This window comes from Chinchilla lanigera, unplaced genomic scaffold (assembly GCF_000276665.1).
Source record: "Chinchilla lanigera isolate Chin_1 unplaced genomic scaffold, ChiLan1.0 scaffold00040, whole genome shotgun sequence".
NCBI classification, from domain to species: Eukaryota; Metazoa; Chordata; class Mammalia; order Rodentia; family Chinchillidae; genus Chinchilla; species Chinchilla lanigera.
Window position 1 is genome coordinate 1,689,269 of NW_004955441.1, and position 25,583 is coordinate 1,714,851.

Below are 25,583 nucleotides of genomic sequence, written 5' to 3' on the forward strand. Positions count from 1 at the left end.
CTCTGCAAAACAGCCATTTACTAAGAGTCACTGTTTTGCATTTCTCTCTAAATCCTTTTCCCTCAGAGAACTTGTTCTCAGCATCAGTTTAAATAGTCCTGAGCTTGCTTGTCTAGCTCCGCAGGAACTGCAGCCTGCACTCTAGACCAGTTGTCCAGCTGTCAGCAGTATGTTTCTCCTGATGTTCCATCATTGTGTCAAGGTCAATGAGTCCAAGATAAGAATCCTCCTCTTCTGGATCCACTCCACCCACACTGTTTCCTGTGATGGCAACATCATGCTGTCCAGTGGGAGCCGTCTATCCTCCCACTAACACGGAGGAACATTCTTCCGGTTGAGTGTGTCTCATAGTCATTCCTCCATCCATCACTGCTGCCCGTTCTTGTTTCTTCTCACCTTATTCATGAAGACTCTCAGTAGCCTCTACAGCTGGTTCTTCTCCTCAGTGGTTCCCCTTTACACTCACCTCTTTGGAGGGTGACTGCCTGGGGTCTTCACCAAGTGAGTGGGGCAGAAATATAGTGAAAGTGGCTGTATTTGTTACAAGAATGACTATGTCTCCTGGAGTTGCAAGAAGTGAAGTGGAGAGGAAGTAAGGGCTTCTACCCAGAAACCAGCGCATCAGGGGCCTGAGGAACCAGGTGCCTGCTGGAGCCTGAGGGTCCCCCTCCTCTCTCCTCAACACCTTCTCCTTCTCTCAAACAAATATAGCCTTATATATAAGTAGTTGACTGATATTTTTTGTAATACTTGTTCACTAGGACACAGATTTATATGTAGTAGAGATCAGATATGCTTTTAAAATTATAAGCATCAGATACAATATGACTATACCTTGGGCTTAGGTACATATTTAAATTCAAGCCAAGGGCTGTCCACATGTGATTTGAGATCCTAAACTGTCTTAATCATTTTCACTTCTCCTGGAATACCTGATATAAGGTATTAGCTCAGTGGCACAGTGCCTGCCTGGCAAGTGTGAGGTCTTGAGTTCGATTCCCAGTACCAGAAAAAAAAAAAAGAAAAAAAAGAGCAACTTCTTAATCTTATGTTTGGCAAAAAAATGAGTAAAAGTATTAGCAAGGTGTACAGATTCCCATGTGTGCATATGTTCATTTGGCTTTCTCCAGCCAGCCTTTCATCATTGCTTTTTCATTCTTTAGGGCTAGACATTATTTTTCCAAATATCTACTTTTAAACACAATCCACTTTGTTATTTAGATATGATGGAATGTTGTGCAGCCATCTAGAAAAGATGATATTTTGGGAAGAATATTTGACCAATTCTGTAATGTTAAAAAAAGCATGTCTAATGGTATTGGAAATTTTTTTGATGTTATGTTTAATACAGAAGGAAGTTTGAAAATCTGCATGCCCATTATAAGTTTTAGAGAAGACAGGAGATGTAACTTGTTAGTTAGCTGTTTTTGTGCAACAAGTCATTCCTACATTAAGTGACTTTAAATAACAGTAATTATTTTTACCTGTCATATCACTATGGATCAGGAATCCAGAGGTTCAGACTAAAGAGACTGTCATGAGAGATTGTAGCCAGATGTCATTTGGGTGTAGCATCTTGTGAAGAATTGCTGGAAACTATAGCTTCTATTTTTCTCTTCTTTTTTCATTTCCTCAACTGATTTGTTCAGGTACAATCGACAAACCAAAATTGCATGTATTTTTGCTATGAAATGTAGTTTAATATGTGCATACATTCTGAAATGATTACAACAAGCTATTTGTCATATCTGTTACATCACATAGTGTTTTGGGGATGGTAAGAACATTTAAGATTGATTTTTAGCAATTTTCAATTATATAACATATTATTAATGATAGTCACCATTCTGTAAAATAGGTCCCCAGAACTTACCTACCCTATATAACTGAAGCTTTGTACCCCTTGACCAACATTTCCCATTTCCTTGAATATCCACAGCCAAGCTCTGAAAATCACTATTCTACTTTCTGATTCAATGAGTTCAACTTTTTTAGATTCCATATAAGTGAAATTGTATAGTGCTTGTCTTGTGCCTTATTTTCACTTAATATAGTGTCCTCAAGTCTCGTCCATGTTTTTTCAAATAACTGATTCAACCTCCTAACATTATTGATCTGTTCAGATTTTCCAGTTTATCATGATTCAATCTAGGTCAGTTGTATGTTTCTAGGATTAATTTATTTCTTCTAGGCTATATTATATAACATGTAATCTATCTTGGAGAATGTTACATGTACAATTAAATATAGTGTATATCCTGCACTGGTTGTATGCTGTACTCTCATTATGTTGTTAGGTCCTTTCTGTCTATAGTGTTGCTCAGGTCTGCTGTTTCCTTATTGGGTTCCTTTTGTAGATTGCTGAGCTTCTTTCTTTGGCAGCCATTTCATAGATTTCCATTTCTTTGGAGCCAGTTACTGGTGCTTTATTATATTGTTGGGTAATATCATGTTTCCCTGATTATTCATTACTCTAGTGGCCGTATGTTGCTGTCTGCACATTTTTGAAGGAGGTATTTGTTCTGCTCTTTGCATATTAACTTTGACAGGCAAAGCTCTGGAGAGGCTGGCTGGTGGAGTCTGAGGGCAGGTTGCTGCTGGACTCCTTGTACAAGCTGGCCTGGGGTTTGGGTCAGTGGATGATGAGGAGCAGGCTTGAGGGTTAGGTCTATGGGATAGACCCTGTTCTTGGGTTCATGGGTGCTGCCTGAAAGCCTGAGTCCATAGAGGTTGACTTGGTGCTGGGGTAGGCCTTGAGTCTGAGTCCTTGGAAGCCCATTTGGCACTGGGATGGGCCTGGCACCTGACTCTGTAGAGATAAGACTGGAGCCTAGAGCCTGAGTTCATAGGAGCTGGCCTGAGGCTGGGCCTGGCCTGGAGCACAGATCCGTAGAGGCTGCCTAGGGTAGGTAGGTCTGGCTCTGTGGAAGATCTGGAGCCTTGATCTATTATAGGCTTAGCCTTATGCTTTGGTGGGCTTGAAGCCTAAGGCTATTGAGGCCTTTGCAGATCCTAGAGGGTTGGGAGTTAGGTTGGTGGTTAGGTAGACTTGAACACTTGGTCTGTGGGTGCAGTCCTGGAACCTGGGGCCTTGAGTGTTTCCCTTGTGCTGGGCCTCACTGATACAGGCTTCATGCTGGAGTCCACAGTAAAGTTAGAGGATGCACCTAACTTTACTGCTTCCTTCTTTCTCATTCAGGTGGAATCTTCCATCTGAATCAGGTGCTTATTCTTGGAGCACTCAAATGTGGCTAAACCAGAGAGGGATCTTGATTGGCACAGTTTGGGTTACATACCTATCTCTGGGCCAAGGTAAGATGGGAGATGGGGTGGTGGTTGAAGGTAGTGACTGGAGAGGTTTGGAATGTCAGGCAGACAGAGTCATAGATGTCATCCATAGCTTCTCAGCCTTTTCTATATGAGACAATGTCACATGATGATGCCATGAAGGCTTAAGATTATTTTAATGAATGTAAAAATGCACACAGTTTACATGACTATAATACGGTATAGCTTTTCAAAGTACTTTTTTCTGTACTCCTATTCTTTTCAAAAGTAATCCGTGAAACAAATTTTCCTGTTCCTATCTTGTTCATTGACTTATTTTGGAAAGCAGGTTTATTACATCAGTGATATCATTCAATTAGCTTTTGAAGGAAACTTTGGTGGAAGAAAGTATTAATTTAGCTTATGGTATCCTTGTGATACATACAGTAAGAATCACCTGTAGAATTTATAAAACAAATAATAAAACCGAACCTAGGAAGCAATAGTATGAAAATGGGCCAAGCAAAGCAGAGGCAAGGATTCCACTCACCATGCTTCCCTCTACCACATGCTAGCCTCTTGCCCACACCAGTATCAGCAACTAGGAGTGAGGGCAGAGCTGCTCCTCGGCAGGCTATGCCACGGAGATCCTTTACAGATCTGCTAATTCTTAAGGTGGACTCCTAATGTAGTGGACTCACCCTCCAATTGGATCAGGACAGAATGAGTTTTTCTTTATTTAAAGAGAAAAAAACCCCACAATTTCAAAACACAATAATAGGAAGGTAACAATGGTTATTACATTGTGTATTGTTATCTTTAACTTAGCTATTCAGAGTACAACATATAGGCATTTAATTATCCAAACCATATTAGCACAAACCTTTCTTTTCAATGAACTAAGAGAAATTAGTAACAGAACTACCTTAACTATCTTGTATATATATTTATATATATATATTTCCCCCCCCTTCCTTCTTTTCTCCTTTCTGCCATCCCAGTTTCTCATGTTGTTTTGTCTTTTGATTTTTAGTCCTGCACAGTATTTTAGCACCCCAGTAATCAGGACAGGACCACAAACCCCTAGACAATTGGGAGGGGTAAGGACATTTGCCGAAATCCTGTGCTCAGAGGATGAGCCGCACTCATGTTCCTACTGTCTCACCCACAGTTCCCTGCACCAAAGCCCCCAACATACATAACGTCAATAGAGGCTGAGGAAATGCTGCCAAAGATAGACAGCCTGGAGAAGTCACAGAGCCTCTTGTTTGACTAAGACTAAAGATTTAACTTCCGGAAAGAATTTTCCATCTGTTTTCCCGATAAGACTGATTAGAACCATCTATCCATTCCTGCAGATTCTACGAAAGAACAGATGGATGGTCCCATCTGGCTTGATGAAGTTTAGTTCAGATTTCTCCAAGAAGTTCTAGCTGCACCGTGCTGGGAAGGACTTTATCTTCAGATGTTCTAAGGAGCAGAGGTGCTAGGAAGTGCTAGACATTGTCCCACCCAGCCCTGTGCATCTCACTTTTAAGTAGAAGGTGCTGTGTTATTTCTTAGTATACCAACTGACTGTGTTATTTCTTAGTATAACAACTTCCCATTTATCATTTTGCTGAGATTATAGCATGGAAACATTTCTTATTTCCAATCCTCTGTTTCCCTTCTTCTCTCACCTTCTCCTCTCTCCACAAAGTCGGTTTCCTTTATTAGTTTTGGTATAAAGAATCTTCCTTCAATTAATTTCAAGGCTTCAGAACAGCAGAGGGCTTTTAAGAGGGCTCGAGTTGGGGCGTTCTCTTACTGACACATATACAGCCCCACATCTGTGGAGCTGAACTGACGATGAATCCATCCTTCTGTTTGTTACTTGACAATAATGCTCACATTTTAACAGTGAGTGTAGAGATGGAGGGAAGGAGAATTATTAAAAAGAATTATGATGTGTTGTACACATGTACCAGCTCCCCAAGGTGAATGTAACCATTATGTACTGCAAGCACATACTTATATGAACAAAAATTTAAAAAAAAAAATAGTGAGTTTAGGCAATATCCACTGTGGTTTTAGAAGTATTCATGTTATTTTTATTCTCTATTACCATTATTTTTCTTCATTTTCTGCCTTCTTTTTGATTTTTCAAGTTTCTATATACCAATTTTTCCTCCCTTGTGACTTAGAAGTGCATAATTTAAATTCATTTAAAAACCAGTCAGCAAGTGATTGCATGACTGGAATGATCTTTAGAGCCTGTGGATATTTGGCGTGTGAGGATATTTGGTGTGTGCAGATAACAAGGACTAAAATACCAGGGGGTAAAGAAATTCCAACTTTTAAACAAGGTATCATGGTGCATGCTTTAAGCCCAGCACTCAGGAGGCTGAGGCAGGAGGATGGCAAGTCTGAGGCCAGCCTGGACTATATAACAAGAATTTCTCTGAAAAGAGAGAAACAGGGACAAAGAGAGACAGAGACAGAGCAACTTTTAATTGAGGAATTTTAGTCAGTTGAGTTTGAAAACACATTTTTTTTTCCATGAAAAATCAAACATCTTCAATATAAATGATTTAGTAAGCATACCTGGTAGGATATAATTTTGAGATGAAACTGTTAGTGGTTCTTGTATTACAGTCTTGATCCTCAAAGCTAAGAGTTCTCAGACTTTCTAAGCCATGACCTTTGCATTGTTATTAGTTCAGTTTGGGGAAAATAACTGAAAAAGCATAGTCAAGCCAGATATGAATAAAACTGGTAAGGATGGATTTTTCACCAGTAATAATTACTGCAATAGGAGGAAAAAGCCTACCATGAACTGAACTCAACTTTGATTTGGACAGAGAGAATCCGAGAGTAGGTAGGGAACCAATAAGGGATCACTAGAATAAGAAAAGCAAACAATTACAAAGGTTTTGTGGGTATAAATGATATCAGGCCACCTGTATCTGCTGGCTGACAGTTATTATAGTTAGGATTCTGTCCTCCCATGCTCAGAAGAGAGGGGCTCCGTTCTCAGGTGTGAATAGGAAAAAATAGGTTGTTGTTGTTGTTGGTGTTTTTTTTTTTTTTTTTTCAGTTTTCTCAGGCAGACACTTGAAAAGGGACTAGAGTCATCTTACCAGTGTGGCCTTGAGCTGCCAGAAATCATCCTAAGGTTTGTTCCAGTCTTCAGAGCCTCAAGGTTGAGGCTGCAGTGAGGAGAGAGAGAGCGAGAGCTCAGAGGAGCCTAGCTAGCATTTGGTCGAGAAGAGAAGCTTTGTTGACAGCAAATAGATAACTTTGCAATCCCAATCAGTCCAGTTTTGCACCTCTGTACTATGGACTTAAAAGCATCAGCAACTGAAGGTATAAGGATTTTTAATTCAACCTTGTTTAAAGAGGCAAAAATGGGACATTATGAATATTCATCAACAAAATGAATAAGCTATTGATGTATCTATACTGCAGGGTAGAATGCAGTTTTTAAAAACAATAAATTAGGTGAGTGTGGTGGCACACACCTATTATCCTAGCGCTCAAGAGGCTGAGGCAGGAGGATCGTTGCAAGTTCGAGGTCAACCTGGGCTACAAAGTGAGCTCAAGACCAGCCTGAACTGCATAGCAAGACCCTGTCTCAAAAGGACAAAAAACAAAACAACGCCCTCCAAATAAATTAAATCTATGTTATTGAGTTTGGAGCCAATATTACCTGTCCATGATACATTATTAAAGGAGAAAAATCAATTTATAGAGTAAGGGGTTTTTAAGATATTAGAAAAGTAGAGGTGCGGCCGTACAGGTGCGTACAGGTGCTGCCAAAATATATAGTGAGTGTTTTAAATTTTAAAAATTTATCACAGTAAAAGATACACTGCCATTAATCACCCTCACTTTGAACACATTCATCTCATCATTCTTGCCTCTTCCTAAAGCAGTTCTGGAAGTTCTTTCCTGAGGGTCTTTACGTGGTATGATAAAACATAGGGTGAATATTGCTACTGAGGGCCACTCAGTGGGAAGGTGGGCTTGTAAAAACATAATTGTGTGTCTTCATCCCTTTTATTCACTGAATCTGACACCATTTGACTTCTGAGTTTTCCCTACAGTCAAAACGACCACGAGGGGTAAATGTTTTGTATCAATTCAGTACATCAGGGCAGCTATCCATGACAACGCAACTAAAGACTCTCACAAAAGAGGACTTCCAGAGCTGCTTCAGAAAGTAGTGGCAGGAATGATGGAAAAATTGTTTTCAATGTGAGAGAGAGTATTTTGAGGGGATCAATAGCAATGTGTCTTTTACCTTATTAACTCTTTAAAATTTAATATTCACTGTATTTTATGACCATACCATCTAAATGTATGTGTGTGTGTGAGAGAGAAAGAGAAAGAGAAAGAGATTTTTATGTGATCTCAGTGAGATGAGGAGATAGGAAAAAGGAATTATTACATTTTTATTTAGATATTCTTTGTATTATTCAACTCACTACAATGGGCTTGTAGAGGGGTGTGTGTGTATGTGTGTGTGTGTGTGTGTTGTACTGAGGATTGAACTCAAGAACTCACAAATCCAAAGCATGTGCTCTACCACTCAGCTACATACCCAGCCCTTTTTACTTTACTTTGAGACAGGTCACACTAAGCTACTCATACCAGTCTCAAACTTTCCATCCTCCTGCCTCATTTTCCAAGTAGCTATGATTATAGACCTGTACCACAGTGCTCTAATCATGTAAAGATTTTTAAATTCAAGTAGTTAATAAAAAAAAAACAAAAACCCACAGGAGTCTTCTTTTATTTTGTGAAACAAGAAAGGAGATTAATCTTCAATGTGACGGTGTCTGCATTCTGTATCATGGCTACTAGAATATAGATCTAAACATTATTCACAGGAATTCAGATTCCTATCAAAGCTTGCAGTTGAGGTTAGTGTTTATCAGCTGTTGTAGCTCATGCTCCTCTTCATTGGTGAGAAGCTTTATTGGACTTTTCACCTCTTATGATCTATATTAAGAAAATGAAAGCCAGATGTGGTGGTGCACACCTGTAATTCCAACCCTGAGATGCTGAGGCAGGAGGATCTCTGCAAGTTCAACAAGGCCAGCCTGGGCTATATACAGTAATGAGTTCAAGGTCACCCTGAACTATAGCAAGACCCTGTCTCAAAAAAAATACTAAAACATTAGGCAAAATTGAAAATTCCCCCACTACTTTTCTTTTGCTGGTAAAAATGCCTTTTTGGTTTACCCCTGTGATCTAAAAATAAGAAAAATCCTGTTGCAATAGTGTTAGATCCTCATTCCTCAGTGGGTTCCTCCTCTCTGTGGTTGCTTTTGTGTTCCCTCAGAAGTCCTCAGAAAAGAGTGATTTAGCCAAAGATTTTCTGTACACAAAGATGTAAGTAGTACTGAGACTGACAGCAAAAGGTTGAGCGAATACAGTATAAGAAAATCACAGCACTATAGAATGACTGTATGATGAACAGAGTGAGACTTTACAAAAGAAAATAGAAATGAGGTCAAAGCCTGGGCCTCACAGCTTCATAATCCAGTGATTGGTGAATTAAAACTTGAGCAAGTAGTTTGCCACTAAGGCTGGAAAGGAGACCTTGTCGTGAGCTAACTGGGTTTGGGGAACCTGGTAGTTAGAGTGAAGAGCAAAAGTGATTGGCTGGAACATTGCACGGTTTTGAGCAGATGGATTTGGTATCAAATTAATATGGTTATGTTATAATTTTGGGCCTGGTGTAAAGATCCAGCCGTGCATCCACTCGTTCCTGCATACAGGAAGTGTTTTCTGAGTAGCATCTTCCAGCCAGGGCAGGGGCTGTGGTGAACCCAAGGAAACTCAGGGACTCAGAAAGAGGCCTGGGTGGGCTGAGTGACACTGCGGTGTGAAGGGGCGGGGGTGTGGGAGGCCAAGGAAGTCTGGGGGGTGGAGCAAGAGCAAGAGGATTTGGAGTTTTTAGCTGTGATTTTCCTCGGATTCTAGGAACCTCAAACTGCTTCCCCCATCTCATGCATTTAGCTATCACATATTTTGAAAAAAAAATTTTTAAGTATTTATTTTGCCTTATTCATCCCTGAATCAGCTTTATATTTTCTGCTCTGAAAATAGCAACTATGCTGATGGTCAAATAGAAAGGAAATCATATATCTCACACTTGTCATTGTATTATTCTCCACATACTAAACGATTCTCAGAAAAGTGTACAGAGACAGCCTTAGGATTGTTTTTTAAGTAAAGCAGCTCTTTTTAAGAACTAAAAGAATCCCAGAAACGCCACTGGCATTTTGAAAGATCTAGATGCAAGTTAATTTTATCATTAAATATGGTTGATAAGGGTGAGATATTCAAGGATTAATGAAAATTACTACTGAATCAGGATTTTGGAATAAAACTAGTGGAGGAAAAGCTTTTGTGTTAGTAATTATGCTAAGCAAGGTGTGTGTTTTGTTTTTATGTTGCTAGTGTTGAACTTAGGTCGTCACACAGAACTATGTCACCAGCCTATTTTTTGAGACAATGTCTTGTTAAGCTACCCAGGCTGGGCTCAAACTTGTAATCCTCCTGCCTCAGCCTCCTAGAGTGCTGGTATTATAGACATGCACCATCACACCCGGCAGGGAAAGATATTTTTATGGTATAAATCTTAAATTTTCCTGCTTATGTTTACAGAACCCAGCTTCAGCTAGAAATCCAGTCTAATTTAAGAAGGTGGATAGATGGGATTTTTTCTTTCAGAGAAAAATAATTACCTTCAAGGTAAATTTAAATGAATTAAACAAAGTATAATCTACTAAGGATACTATGTTTTTAAAATGAAGGAAATTTTACAGAAAGAAAGAAAAAAGAAGCGCCAAAAGACAGGAGAAAAACCAAACAGAGCTGAAAGGGGAATTCTATTTTTAATCAGTATTGATTTGTCCACAGATTTGGGAGTTTCTCCAGGAGCCTTGGAGAAAGAGGAGAACGGAGTCCTTTTTATGTAGCGTGTCTCCATTTATCTACGGGTTGTGCTCCAAAGGTTCACATGTGATTTCGCTGTTTGGATCTCAAAATGGTATTATTAAAAGGAAGGCATTTATCTACAGAATGTTATAAATGCCTTTCAGCCTGCCAAGCCACTCCACAGTCACTGCTTTGGCTACTGATGTAATAATGCTAATAATTAAACCCCAGAATGCAGTAGAGTTGACTTAGCTGTTGTGTTTGGGGATGAACATGATTAGAAGAATATGAGTAAGTTTATGGAAACTTGTATGGCTCCTGAGTCTTTGAGGAGATGGTAACTGCACTGGGTTTGGAGTCAGAGAGCTGAGTTCACCAGTTCCTCTCTTTCTGGACTAATCACTAGTTGTGGTTGGCTGTTTAACCTCACTACAGGTCACCTGGGTAAAAACAGTATCTCCTTTGGGCATTGCCATGAAGATTAAGGGAGTGTTTTGCACAGCTGTTACTTGTAATACATTATTAATAATATATTAACATGTGTTATATATTAATAGGATCCTATTGTTATTATAGATCAATGTCTATAATATAGATACTTATACATAGCTTTCTACATGGTCCTCTTTTCTCCCTGAGATTAACTTTGAGAACAGAGATTTTTTTATCACATACTTTGGTGAATCCTTCCATTCGAGTTACACTGAACACAGGTACTACATTTCTTCGTTTATAGATGGTGATCTGCTTTCCTTAAGGACATTAGAGGTTGAAAACCTTACTGCTTCAAAAGGAAGCCTTTCTTTCTTTTCTATTTGTTGCAGGAGTATAGCTAGCACAACTCCGTGATTGCCTGACTGTGACTGAGTATTTATTTTGACTCCACACAGCTCAAAAAGAAAGAAAGGGGGAAGAACAAGAAGGTTAGTGAAAATTCCCCATGGTGTGTACTTAGCTGAAAATTGGGACTAAAAAACAGAAATGGAGGAGATACAGAAAAAAAGTGTCAGTATCTAAGAAAGGGCATGCACAAGGTAGGACTTCTGAGCTGGAGGAAGAGGAGAGTGAGGTAGTATATAAAGCAGGTGGAGGTAGGGTAAGGCACGCTGTACATAATGCCACCACTTGACCAGCAGGGGGTGGGCACTAACTTGGAGCAGCTGAGCCTGGCACAAGGCAGGACTGCATTTCTTGAGAGCCCCTCCAAGGAAGAAGGTGCTGACAGTGTGTGGGGGATGGGTACCCTTGGGAATTCCTGCCCTTGGGAGGTTCAGAGAGGTACAGAGGCCTGAGAGAGGTCTCTGGTGAATCTAAGAGCTCAGCCTCCTTCCTTCCTTTCCATCTTCTCTGACCCTGGCACTTCTACCACTTGCAGTAATTTGCTGTCTTCTGTTAGGTCCAGGACTAGCAAGAGAGAGAAGCCAGACTTAAGAGGAAGTGTCTGGCTTGGTTAATGAACGATGAGGCCTTCTTAGCTTTTGGTTCTGTTTCCTTGATCCTTTTTCTTGTCAGTGGCTTTCTGTCACTGTGAAGACAAAGTATAAATAAATCAAAGTAGTATTTCAAACGATCAGGAGGCCTCCTTCGCTGTTTCTGATTGAAGATCATCACATCAGCATGTATTTAAGGGCACTGCGTTTAGTTTTTTTTGTTCTTTTCTTACAGGATCTAGCTATGCCTTTTGATATGAGAAGTTTATTTCTATTACTATATTTATTTCTATTACTCTTAAAAAATGATGTTTTGATGCTTGCAAAATTTTTCCTTTATACTTTGGACTCTCATGGGTTGGTAACAAATTAGGTCCTTGAAAGTATAGCTTGACTGAGCATTTCCCCCCAACCTGTTATTCTAGAAAATATTCCCCTCTGTGTGGAGGGAAACTTCTGATGTGATTTTCACTGTTAATAATTATGTGACAAATCCCAGAATGAATGGCTGCCCACAAATGCTCCAATACTGTGTAAGATTTTACTTATTAAAAATCAAGGCATGATGGTACATGCCTGTAATCTAATACTCAGGAGGCTGAGGTAGGAGGATTGCCATAAGTCTGATTCCACCCAGGTTAGAAGAGTTCAAAGACATCTTGATCTACACAGTGACACCCTGTCTTAAAAAAAAAAATCAAGACTGACAGTTGAACAGGATAATTATGGTTCCAAAAGCCCCAAGGGGATTTAAACCATAGATTTTTGGACGTTCACTTTGCCAAGTAAGCCAACTGTCTGTGAGATCTTTACTCAGATCTCTACCTTACCCGAAGTGCAAGCGCCAGCCCTGATTTTGGGAAGTGTTGCTTTTGCTATACTAAGGTGTCAAATACCCAAGTTCAGTGTGTTGTTTAATTTTGATTGTCAGCCTCATCGACCTGAGCGTTGCTGAGATTAGTCAAGCACACTCCTGGGTGTTTCTGGGTTCTATTTGGGGGTGTGCCTTTGGGGACGGTGTTTGGTCCCCTGCCCTTTCCTCTCTGGATCTCTCTCTGTCTCTTCTTTCTAGATGCCAGGAATTGAGCAGCTTTCCCCTGCCATGCTCTTCCACCGTGATATTTCTGCCTGTGTGAAACACAATAAACATTTCCTCCTTTAAGTTGAGTGTGTCGGGCATTTTGTCCCAGCAATGGGAAGGTGACTATTGTAATCAGATACCATCCAAAACCAGGCTTTCCTCGGGGAGAAGGATGGAAAGGGAAGGGTGGGAAAATGAGGTCAGGAGAGAAGGATGAATCCAAGTGGTTTGCTACCTCTATGAGCAGCAGAGCAAACAGCGGGTTAGTCCATCTTCCCAGCACACCCAAAGGGGCAGCGGCATATCTATGATATGTAAACTTCGTGATAGCTGCTGTTTCCACTCGCCTTGGCCGATAATCTTAGCTGCTCTGCTGAGCCCCAAAATGTTGCCACAATGCTGCAGAGAACATGTAGAAGGTGGTCTTAAGGGACCTGAAATCATTTCCTGTGGCTCTTTAGAGTAAGCTGCATTTGATTTTCTTCCTGCATTCCTCCTGTGCCCCTGGGCATCTGTGGAGCCCTGGTCTTTGAAGTGAAACCTGAGCATGCTGGGAGGTTAGTTACGGTCTGCCCTCCGCAGCACAGTTCACTTAGTCGCGTGGCTCTTTCAACAAATCACGGTCTGGAAGTCTGAGAAAATGAAACGGACCAGATTGACATGTGCTTCAGGGACACCTGAAATGTAGAGCAGGTTCCACCTGCTGTGTGAATTCCTGCTTCCTTTTTCTTGCTGTTGGAGAGCGCTGGTGAAACTGTGAGATGGGAGGGCACAGCCTCTCCACCCCCCACACAAACGCGATCTAACTTTCCACTGGCGGTGACCTGCCCTCCGGTGGTACTTATCAGCTGTTGGGTGTTTTCACTAAAAGAAAACAAATCGAGGAATGTATTTTCCTGCATGCTAATGAAATGGCCGAGCCAACCCAGGGGTGATGAGAAGGCTTTCGGAATGGAGGAGAATAATGATCTTCAGTCTCTGACCTCCTGGCACCACTGGCTATTTATCAGGAGGCGCATGTGACTGGCTAAGACGCCGAGCTGGGGCTTCAAGGAAACAGCTGCTGGTGGTGTACTCGCCTCTTGGCAGCTGGACAGGCAGAGCACAGCGAAAAGCCACCCCAGTAAGTAATGTAACTGGATACTTGCAAGCTGTGCGCGTGTGTGTCTGTTTGCACAAGCTACCAACAACTTATTTGATTTTGATTTTGGTTTTCCTCTAACACTATAGAAGGAAACACCTTATTTGTACTTGATTAATAGCCATCTGTATGTTTACTAGCCATTAAGGAACCTGTTATTTTAAGTGATGTCGTCTTCTAACTTTGAGGGTGAGTGTGGCGTGTCCCTTTATTTCTGTCGCTGGAAGGAGTTTGTTTTCAGGAGTCTGGGATTTTGTTTTTTTTTTTTTTTTTTTGGTTTTTCTCCGGTACCGGGAACCGAACTCACGACCTTGCGCTTGCCAGGCAGGCGCTTTTGCTGCTGAGCTAAATCCCCAGCCCCAGGAGTCTGGGATTTTGATGGCCCATAACACTGAGGATCAGAGCCAAGATTCAGGTAACAAAGTAGAGAACCGATAGAAGAGAGCTGACTGGATTTGATTTGAATTGATTGTACCATTTAAATTTGAAAACATAGTGGTTTAAAATCACTGGTGAATTTATTGTATGGCTGGCTTTGACCATCGCTGGTTCACCTGAAGACTATGTCACTTAACGGTGTATAACCGGCTGTACTACAGAGAGCCGACAAGGTCATTACCTTTGATTAGATTAGAAATCATATTCAGATTTTACGCATGTTTTCCAACTCACTGAAAGCTGTCTCAATAGCTCTTTTCTTCCGTGAGTTAGTTCACCCCCAATACTTTAAAGCTAAAATTTCTAGCTGCTCCCGATCGTCCTCGTTTTAGTGTTTTTGCGGTGCTTGGGCTCTTGCTTCTCTGTTTGTGACATGGATTATGAAAATGCTGTCAGCGCTGGTTGTCCGCACTGGTGACCCGGCACGCAGAGACCTGAGAAGATGTCCTTTCCCAGGTTCATTCAGCAGCAGGGAGTTTCCTCTGCAGAGTTGCAAATGGTGCCAGATGGGGGCAGAGTTTAGGGGTATTTGTCCTTCTCTGGGGGTCACCAGCCAGAATGGCTAAGAGGAAAGAAAAAGGGGGAAAATTGAGAGGGGAGAACCTGGAGTAACCTCTCAAAGTGACAGACCTCTCAGGCAGAGGTGCAGGGAGATGACCAAGCCGGTTTCTTTTCTGGGTTGCCCAGACAGCATTGAGCGGGGCGGAGTGGTCATTTCCATTTGAATTCTCATTACATGGTGTTCGGTTGGGAGTGAGCTGAGGACACTCTGACGTCCCCTGACTGCAGGACCACTGAGGAGGCTCACGTTGTGCAATGTGCATGTGACTTCTGCTCCTGCCCTGAGGAAACTTTTTCTCCTACTGCCAGCCACCCTCTGCGGGATGTGAAGATTGGATAGAAAATGACCAGGGTATGTTGGTTCTGTCACAGAATTCCTGCAACACAAGTGGTCTGGAGTACCTCATTAGCCACAGGAAGCAGCCTCAGATGCCCAAATGGAAAAAAAAAATGTCTAGTCTGGCAGAGAGATGTTCTTTCTCTTATTCCTTAAAATATAGAAGAAACCATAGTTTCATGTCTCCAATGAGAAAAAAAAAAAAGGTTACAACTCCTGTGTTCCTCTTTCTGTCATTTGTGCGAGGGGTCCTTGGGTCAGCTGGCGTCCGCGTGGCCTATGATTTCCCTGTCTGACTGCGGGGACTGCTTGCCATGCTGGGTCATTTTCTAGGGAGTTCACTTCTGCTTTGCTTTCTCTTTTTCCATATGCTGATAGTGGAAAAGAACTCTCCAGTGAAATCATGTCTTCAGAAAAACAGAACCTCCCATAATAAAATGCAATATCTAATTGAGACTAAACTAAAGATTATTCTCTATACTTATGACAGTATTACTTATGACAATTTATAGGGCAAAGTATAGTTCAGTGGTAGAGCATGTGCCAGTCCCTGATTTTGATTCCTAACACTGAAAATTTAAAAGGAGCCTATAAAATGGGATGTCTAGTCTGTATAGTGGTACATACCTGTAATTCTGGCTGTTCATGAGGCTGAGGCAGGAAGATTACCAGTCTGAGGGCTATATAGAAAGTTCCGGGCAGCCTAGTCATAATGGGACCATGGGTGGGGAAAACAAAAAAGGAATGTCTACATGGGAATCAGTGTGTCTTTTGAATTATCCAGCTCCTAAATTTTTGAAAGCTCATAGATCTTGAGAAATTCAGTGAATTTTTAAAATGCTAATGGCACAATAATAAAAACAATTACTTTACATGCACATAGTATATCCCTATAGTCAAAGACTTTTAGGAGTTATGAAATGTTAGCTGGGCGTGGTGGCACACGCCTGTAATCCCAGCACTTGGGAGGCTGAGGCAGGAGAATCGTTGTGAGTTTGAGACCACCCTGGGCCACAAAGTGAGCTCAAGGCCAGCCTGAATTGCATAGTGAGATCCTGTCTCAAAAAGACAAAAAGAAAGCTTAATTAGCATCTTCATTTTGAAGATGAGGAAATCACAATAAATATATCTGAGTCACAGTAGAAAGCCAGAAAGGAGAGTAGTTCTGATCCTATTACACGTTATTAATTCTAGTAATTATAATGTACATTTATTGTGCACTTACCATGCTAGGTGAAGTATATTTTTATAGCATCCTCATGGTAACTCTATGTGCTATATGGATAGATGGCCTCTGATTTACAGTATTTCAACTTAACAACATTTTGACTTTATAATGGTGTGAAAATGATAGGGACCCAGTGGAAACCACACTGTGAACTTTAAATTTGGATTTTCCCCCTAAATTAATGATATATTAATATCATTAATATATGGGCAGCAACTACAGATCATGGGGGAAATAATCATCCCCCTACAGTGCCCAGGTTTGCTAAGCAGGGCTGTTCAGTAAGTTAGGTACATGAAAATGCATTTCCAACTACTTTGGATGGGTTTATTGGCATGTAGCCTACTGCAGGTTGAGCAGCATTTGTGTGTTATTATTCTTCTAGTTTCATATAAGGAGAAATGAAGGTTCAGAGGCCCCTTAAGTACACACAACAGTGATGTCTACATCAGATTCCAGAACCTACACACATTAAAAAATAAAAGTGGAAAAAAAAAAAAATAAAATAAAAGTGGAGTTTATGGTGAACCCCATACATTTAAATGTAAAAGGCCATGAAATGCAAATGAATTTCCAGCACAGTAAGCTTAGATGCAGTGTGTGCTATGGGCTTCACACCCTCCGTGGCAGGTAAGGCTAGCTTTCCCCCTGTGACAGTACAAGCCCAGACCACAGAGGAGCACTGACCCGCAACGTATTTTTCTCCTTGGAGACGGAGCACAGTGACAGCTTTTGACCAGGAAAGACCAGCAACTGACAGTTTTGTCACTAGACTGGAGCACACCCCTCTCACTGTCCCTGGGACCCTTCCTGTTTTTTCTGTCAGTCCTTTCCTTTGGAGGACAGCTACTCCACCCACGCGCCATTCCAAACTGCTGGCTTAGTGTTCGTGAAGCCATCATGCAAACTGTTCCTTACGGCTCATCCAGAAGGCTGTTGGTGTGAGCAGGTTGTTAATGAAGAGAAACAGCCACAAGCCTTCGCTCTGCTCCTCTTTGCTCCTAGGTGTGTGTTGGGGGGGTGGGGGTCCCAGAACAGGGGGCTGACTGGGAGGGAGGAGAGTTGTGCTTTTCTCTGCAGGCTGTGATACTGCCTGTACCTGCCATTTGCTCTGCATCACACGTCTCTCCCCACAAGCTGCATATCCACACGCTGCCTGTCTCACTGTCTCACTGGCAACCCACGAACCTGGGGCTCTTCTGGGTCACGAGACAGAGCCTTTATAGAAGCCTAGTTCTTGAATGCTTTTGAAAGTTTCATTTGGGTCTGCACTTTCTTCCTCTTGGTCAAATGTAAAGACTGTAATAGTGGAGCCCTGGGTGATGACACACAAGCAGTGGTGGAGTTTGGAAAATCCTTTGGTTAATCAAGGGGGAGAGTAAACAAGCGGCCCATGCATGGATGTCTTTGAGAGAATTATCCATGTTTGTTCAAGGTCATTAAGATAAGATTACATTTCTGCCTTGTTGGCTGTGTGTGTGTATGTGTGTGTATATGGTCCTGGGGATTGAACTCAGGACCTTGTGCATGCTAGGATTTTTTTTTTTTTTTTGAGACAGGGTCTTGCTATGAAGTTCAGGCTGACCCGGCCCTCACTGCGTGGTTCAGGGTGGCCTCAAACTTGAAGTAACCCGAATTCTGGGATTATAGGTGTGTGCAACCATGCCTGTCTAACGTTACATATTTAGAAGATGAAGCTATTCACAGAAAGAAAAGGAAATTTTCAATCTTTAATTCCACCTGCTGAGGTGGAAATGAAGCTCAACTCAATCATAGCTCAACTCATCTATACAGTCAGGCAAACCAGAACCACAGGGAACTGCCTCCGATGGGAGTCACAGTCGGCCCTCAGTATTCTTGGGGGATTGGCCTCAGGATTCGATGCATCCGAGGCCACTCATGTTCCTTAGATATTACGGCATAGGATTTGCATAAACCCGTTCACATCCTCCTGGGTACTTTAAATCATCTCTAGGTTATGTATAGTATCTTATGTAATGTAAATGCTATCGAAATAATTGTTACACTATATTGTTTATGGAATGATAAGGAAAAAAGCTGTACTTGTTCAGTGCAGCTGCAATTACATTTAAAAATATTTTTGATCCTCGGTTGAATCTGTGGATGTGGAACCCAGGGGGAGGGCACAGAACCTCTAACCCTTGCTGGCAATTCTTTCCATGGACATTGGCACACGGCAGTGGGTGTTACACAGAAACACAAGAAACGGACTCAGAATTTTAACAGAATGCACCAGTCAAACTAGGGCAAAATAAAATGCTTGATTAATTTTGGGGGGAACTCTTACAATAAGGAAACAAATTCTGTGATGCAGTGCTTATTTTGTTTGTGCCACATTGTTTATTATTATTATTATTATTATTATTATTATTATTATTATCATTATTTGGTTTTTAGACAGGGACTTGCTATGTAGTTCAAACTAGCCTTTAACTCACTATGTAGCCCAGGCTGACCTCCAACTTGCAGCAATTTTCTTGTCTTAGCTTCTCGAATGCTGGAATTACAGGTGTGCACCACCACACCCAGTTCTAGATTGTTTTAAAGGCATCTGTCCCCAAGGAGTTAAAATCCTTGGAATCCCCAGTATATCAACTGCTCATTTATAGTCCTTGGTGCTAACCGCTGGAGTGTTGAGTTCTCACTGCTTTTTGAGATTTGGTGTTTTCCAAGTAATCATTATACTTTCAAGCTGTGGTTTAATCTTGAGCCCATCTTTGGCATCAAGACAAACCCTGCAATTATATGGGAATTTAGTGGCATAAGGTACCTTCTTGCACTTTGTCACAATCCTCTGAAAGGGGGAGGACATCACTGCCATTGTATATAGAGAAAATGAGAGAAAGCAAGGAACTTGTCCAAGGTCATGGAACGAAAAACTGACAAGTTCCAATTTGACTGACTACTGAGTCCCAATCCCAGGCTGTTTCTCTTCTTATACGCTGTCATCTAGAGAAAGACCAATTTTGACTTTTTCATGATCACGCGCTTTAGATGTAGCCTGTAGTATTGGGACAGAAAGTGTTGTAACTTATCTTAGATCTTCTGATAGGCAACATGAAAATGGATGCCTCATTTGTATTGTGCCCTTTCATGTGTATCTTTGATGGTATTTCCAAAACCTATGGGCAGCTGACCTCAGGAACAGTAAACCTCTTATAATAGTTCCAGACACAATGCTAGTTGCTTAGGGTCATATTTTAAAAGGAACTCAGTGATCCTTTCCCTTCCCAATGTGATTGAGTTGGAGTCAAATCAACTATGGTATGATATAGCCTTCACCAGTAAGAGGATCTGGTTGTTTTCTGGGGTAGGCAAAATGCCGTCTGACTTCCAGCATGTAGACTCTGTCCAACAACAGCATCAGCATACTTAGAAGTTCTGCCTTCTTACAACACCTTTATTCTTCTGGAGCAAGGGTGCATTCTGCTCACCAGGAATAGGGCACACTGTGATCATCTCCTTCTGTGCAATTACCCATAAATACCCAAGAGAGTTTTAGCTCACTAGAATAATTGAGACTTTCCATTGTCAGTCAGTTTTCTGTTATGGAAATCCAGTTCATTGTATGGCAGCATTATTACTAAGACGGCAAGTCATAACAATGGCAGCATATGAGGTCTGATGATTTTAAGTGCAGCTGCACCCTGTGTGACAAGGGGAAAATTAAATGAACAACCTTAAGACAGTAAGAGCTCCCATAGGCCTTATTTTTTAAGGAAGTTTTTTTGAGCGTGAATGTTTAAGGTAGTTCTTTGAATTTAAAAAATTCTAAAACATTTAATTAATGCACTTTTCTTTAGTGACTATTGTAATCATTAGAATTTTCTGTACCTTTCAATAGGACAAAAATAAAAGAAAATAAAAAAGAAAAATGTAATGGTGAGCTAATGACAGATCTTCCTGAATTATAGTATGCAGAATTTAATGTAATATAAATCTCAATGCCCCTATTATAAATGGAGGATTTACTCAATATATACATAATTTATGTAGGTGCAGATATCCCAACATCTTCTAAGTTTCTATTTGATTAGATGGGCAATTTTATCTGAAGGCTTCTCTATTTGCCAGATACTGTCTTATTTGTCATTTAATTTAGTGTTGGGTCAGACAGGCTCGTTCCCACCCCACAAAATTTCCTGAGACCTTGTATAGATCATTTTGTTATTGATTTGCTTTAGTGTTGTAAATGTTTTCAGAGTTTCAACTTTGCACATGTTCATGGTACAGTCTGGGACAGAGAACTAATAATGGGGTGAAAATTATGTGTAAAAAAATTAAATCCACATTAATCTGAGAATTTCATTTTAGTTGCTGTTTTTTTTTTTCTTAATTGTTTCCAAAACGACAGACAAGTAATTGCATTTGAATGGCTCTAAATGATTTGAATGGCTTCTCTTTCCCTGTTTGCGGTGTATGTATACTTGTAGAGACCTAAACAATTAACGAATTGACTAAAAGACAGGAGTGGCAGTCGGGAGAACAACCTAGGCAAACAGGCCATTGATCTATGAGAAAATCAGATTCAAATTTTTTTTTTTCTTTAAATTGGGTTACTCACTTTTCTGCTTTTTTTTAAGTAAAAATTTTTTTTCCACTCCACAATTCAAAATGTTCTGAACCAAGTTTCCTTGGAGTCTTCTATTTATATTCACTTTATATTCACTCATCATGAGGGAGTCCTTCCTGAAATTCACACATATAGCTCAGTTTTACAGAACACTGGCCCTGGAATGAAGGATCTGGAAAGAAGAAATGTCCTTTTCCAGCCACACTGTCACATGCTTTATGACTATCAAGGATGAATCTTCTCGGGCTGGGAATTTAGCTCAGCAGTACAGCGCCTGCCTGGCAAGCGCAAGGTCGTGAGTTCAATTCCTGGTACTAGAAGAAAAACAACAAAAAGAAAGGATGAATCTTCTCAAATCTCCAGTCAGTATGGGCTTTCTGGAACTCATAAACTACTCAAGAATTTTAAGCAGTTTTAAATTGAAGAACTGAGTATTATCTCCATATTTGGTTCTGGGAAACTCAGACCATGAGTTCAGTTTGACTGAACACTGGAATCTGCTCAGCTTTCACTTCTGTTTTTTCTTAGTAGAAAGTATTTCATTTATGTGTGGAATGCCTGCATTCCAAATCATATATGTTGATAGGATGCTTTAGAGGCGTTAGAGATCTTTTTCTTTCTTTAATGGCCTGGACAGTGCCCAGTCTGAAGGATGGTGCTAGAGATTTCTCTGTCCCTTTTATCTCCCGAGTCTCTCGGTCCTGAGATGAGCTTGCCCCTTTCTTCTTTCTGTACTAGACATTTATACTGTGTCTGCTATAGGGAGAAAAAAGTAAAATAACATTTATTTTCCCCTTAACAACAAGGGGATGGTGGGCCCTCTTCTGGAAGAGAAAGATTTCAAAGAAGTCAAGTGCCTTGTACCTGGTGAGACCACAAACCATTGAGTCACATTGTAGTTTTCATCTGCCCAGAAACAAAACACCCTTGGATTGTGAAGAACTTGTTTTGTGAGTGTTCTGCAGGGGGAAGAAACATTTCTAATAATTTTTAACTTGATAAATGAGCAAGGTATTGCAACATGAGTAGTATGTGACCTGCACAGCACATGATCTCAACTGAGCTAATGGTTCTTCTCTCTCTCTTTCTGGCTCTCTCTGTTTCTGTCTCTCTCTCTCCCTTATTATGAGATGGTGGGTGATAGTCACCCAGCAACAAGTGCTATGGAGGAGACCTTGTCTGCAGAACAGGAGAAGAAAAAGACAAAGGAATTTCTGGCTTCAAATGAGATTTGGGAGATGTGTAAAATGTGGGAAGCAGTAGAGAATTTTGTAGAAAAGCACCACCTGAATAAGGCTGTAGAAGTGTGAGCAATGATTCTGTTCAATAGCAATGCAATGTCACTTTTCTACAAAATCCTCAAAATGAGGCAAAAGCAGGTGTCATTGGATAGGTTCATTGTTAAAGTTGCATGAAAAGAAAATGATGCTATGGAGCCGATGGATGGCAGTGATTCTGTTAGTGAGAGTGAAAGTCACCCTACACAGTAACCCTCCTCTCTCTTGTCTCCCTCACACCAGCCACAAAGCTTTTCAAAGGTCAATGCAGGTTAATTTGTTTATTTTCTTTATATTTTGCATTTCCTTATTATTTATTATTATATTACAGTATTATAATAACTATTATTTGAATATTTTGGGGTTGTGGAACAGATCATCTGAGCTTCCATTATTTGTTAGGGAAAATTCATTTTGATGTACAAGTGCTAACAAATTATGCTTGAAATCCAAGGGTTGTTTTTTTTTCTTACTGTACATGCATTTTCTTTCTTTCTTTTTTTAGTTAATTAGAAATTTAATTTGGAAATGGCACAAAACAAAATAATTGTATATAAAAGCTAAAGCATCCTGTGTGGCCATTGGTGATGATCTTGGCCTCAGTCCCAGGCGTATTTCCTGGGCCTCAGGCAGGGCACCATCTGCTCTTCCGGATCCCACCCATCCGCAGCTCTGCTCCCAAGAGCACATTTTCAGTTGATGTTTGGACACCTGGATAACAGAGAAACCTACAACATGTATCATGTGTTTTTTGTCAGGGACATAGATAAGTACTGCAGATCCTTTTATTTGTGTGTTGCTCTTTAATTCTTTATTTTATGAAAAAATGAAACAAAATTTTATGACAAAATAATAAGAATAACAATGACAGTGTGTCATTATCTTCAAAGTAGTTAGTCAGTACAGGACATAAACCAAAAAGATTCTTACAAAAAAGGAACAGCAATAACACAAAACTTTCTTTTCAACAATCTAAGATAAACTAGTAGTATAAGTGAAACAAATTAGCTATATATATTAAAATATTTTTCAAACAACAAAGTATATAATTTGGGGAAGTATTTGAACCTCTCCCTACTTCCTATTTATCTCTCTTCTATTTTGTTCTTTATTTGTACATTTATATATTATGTGTTTCTCATATAGGAAAAACCATGTGATCTTTGAGCTTGTGTGTCTCACTTATTTTGCTTAAGATTATGTTCTCGAGTTGCATCCATTTGCCTACAAATGCCTCAAGTCTATCCTTGTGGAACACGATACTCCATTGTGTATAAATACATTTTCCTTATCCATTCATCTGTTGATGGATATATATGCTGTTTCCAAGATCTACCTATTATAAACTATGCTGCTATAAACATGGGTATTTATGTATCCCTGTAAAATGATTATTTTACCTCTTTCAGGAATACTTAGAAAGAGGATGGATAGGTCAAATGGAATTTCTACTTTTAGTTTTTTGAGGTGTCTTCACACTAATTTCTATAGTGGTTATACTTGTTTACACTCCCACCAACAATGTTAAAGAGTTTCTGTTTCTCCCACAGCCTCACCAGCATTTGTTATTATTACATTTTTTGATATAGCCATTTTTCCGGCAAAATTTAGTATCTCAGCGTAGTTTTAAGTCACATTTCTCTGATGGCCAGCAGTCCTGTGCATTTTTTTCATGTATTTATTGGCCATTTGTATTTATTCTGAGAAGTCTCGATTCATTTTGGTTGCCCATTTTTTGACTCAATCTTTTATTTGGGAGAGTTTAATATTTTTCAGTTCTTTATATATTCTTGATTTTAGTCCTCTGTCCATGGCAAAAACCAACTATTCTGTTGGTTGTTTCTTTTTTTTGTGCAAAAGCTTTTTATTTTTGTTTTTTTTTTTTTTTTTTTTTTGGTTTTTCTCCGGTACCGGGAATCGAACTTACGACCTTGCGCTTGCCAGGCAGGCACTTTGCCGCTAAGCTAAATCCCCAGCCCCTGTGCAAAAGCTTTTTAAACTGATATGTTCGCATTTGTTAATTCTCTGTATTATTTCTTGTGCCATTGGTGTTCTATTCAGAAAGTCCTTGTCTTTATCTACGTCTTCAAGAGTTGTACCTATTTTATCTTCCAGGAAATTAAGTGTTGGTGTTTTATCACTTACATTCTTTGTTTTTTGTCTTTTTGAGGTAGGGTCTCCCTATGCAGTTCAGGCTGGCCTTGGACTCACTTTGTAGCCCAGGCTGGCCTCAAACTCACAGCAAACTTCCTGCCCCAAATTCCCAAGTGCTGGGGTTACAGGTGTGCACAACCATGCCAGGCAGTGTATTGTCATTTAGATCTTTGCTCCGTTTTGATGTTAGTTTAGCATGCGGTGAGATATATGGGTCTAGAATCAACCTTCTGCATATGGATAACCCGTTTTCCCATCACCATTTATTAAAGAGTCCATCTTTTCTCTCGCGTATGTTTTTGGCTCCTTTGTCAAAGATCAAATAGCTATATGTGACTGGGGTTGTTTCTGATTCTTCTATTCTATTCCATTGATCCATGTCAGACTACTCATCCCTATCTCTCCAGGGTGAACTGGTCCTGACAATGAGGTGCCCATGGATCAGTAAGAGAAGTAAAGAGCCAAGAAAAGCAAGAGGGACAAAATTCTGGGATCAGGGAGCTTACAGCCTCTCAGACTGCTCTCACCTAATCACTATTTCAGTCACCTTTTATTGAGAGAGAACCAAGAGCCTAGCTAGTACAAATGGGTGGATGCCAAACATTATAGCAAGGATAGTTAAAGGATTACCCTCCCCCACTAGTGATCCAAGACACGCCTATAATCCCAGCACTCAGAGGCTGAGACAGGAGGATTGTAAACTCAAGGTTAATCCAGACTGTATAATAAAGCCTTAAGAAACTCTAACAAACAAATCATAGTGTCCTCAACGCATTCTAATCTGTCCTTCTCCACAGATCCATATGCCTGTTTTTGTGCCAGCTCCAGCTGTTTTAGTCACTGTAGCTTTATAATATAACTTCAAATCTGGGACTGTGAGACACCTGCTTTGCTTTTGTTACCAAGGATTGCTTTTGCTATTTTGGGTCTCTTCTGATTCCATATAGATTTGGGGATTGCTTTCTCTTGCTCTGTGAGAAATGATGTTGGTATTTTGACTGGGATTGCATTAAATCTGTATATCAGTTTTGGAAGTATAGCCATTTTGATTATGTTGGTTCTGCCTAGTCAGGAACGGGATATTTTCCATTTTCTGATGTCCTTTTCAATTTCCTTCTTCAGAGTGATGTAATTTTCATTGTAGA

At 40.3% G+C, this 25,583-nt stretch overlaps 1 protein-coding gene across 8 annotated transcripts in view; it reads left to right on the forward strand.

Annotated features, from left to right (window-relative positions):
- Rasgrp3 (RAS guanyl releasing protein 3 (calcium and DAG-regulated)) overlaps window positions 1-25,583 on the forward strand; it is a 107,140-nt gene that overhangs the window by 10,011 nt on the left and 71,546 nt on the right. For 4 of the 8 annotated variants that reach the window (XM_005390850.2, XM_005390856.2, XM_005390854.2 and 1 more), the window contains exon 1: window positions 13,285-13,831. The exons of 1 other annotated variant lie outside the window; for it this stretch is intronic. The gene's annotated coding sequence lies outside the window, so the exon portion shown is untranslated. 3 more of the 8 variants (XM_013517629.1, XM_005390852.1, XM_005390853.2) reach the window with 3 other exon arrangements.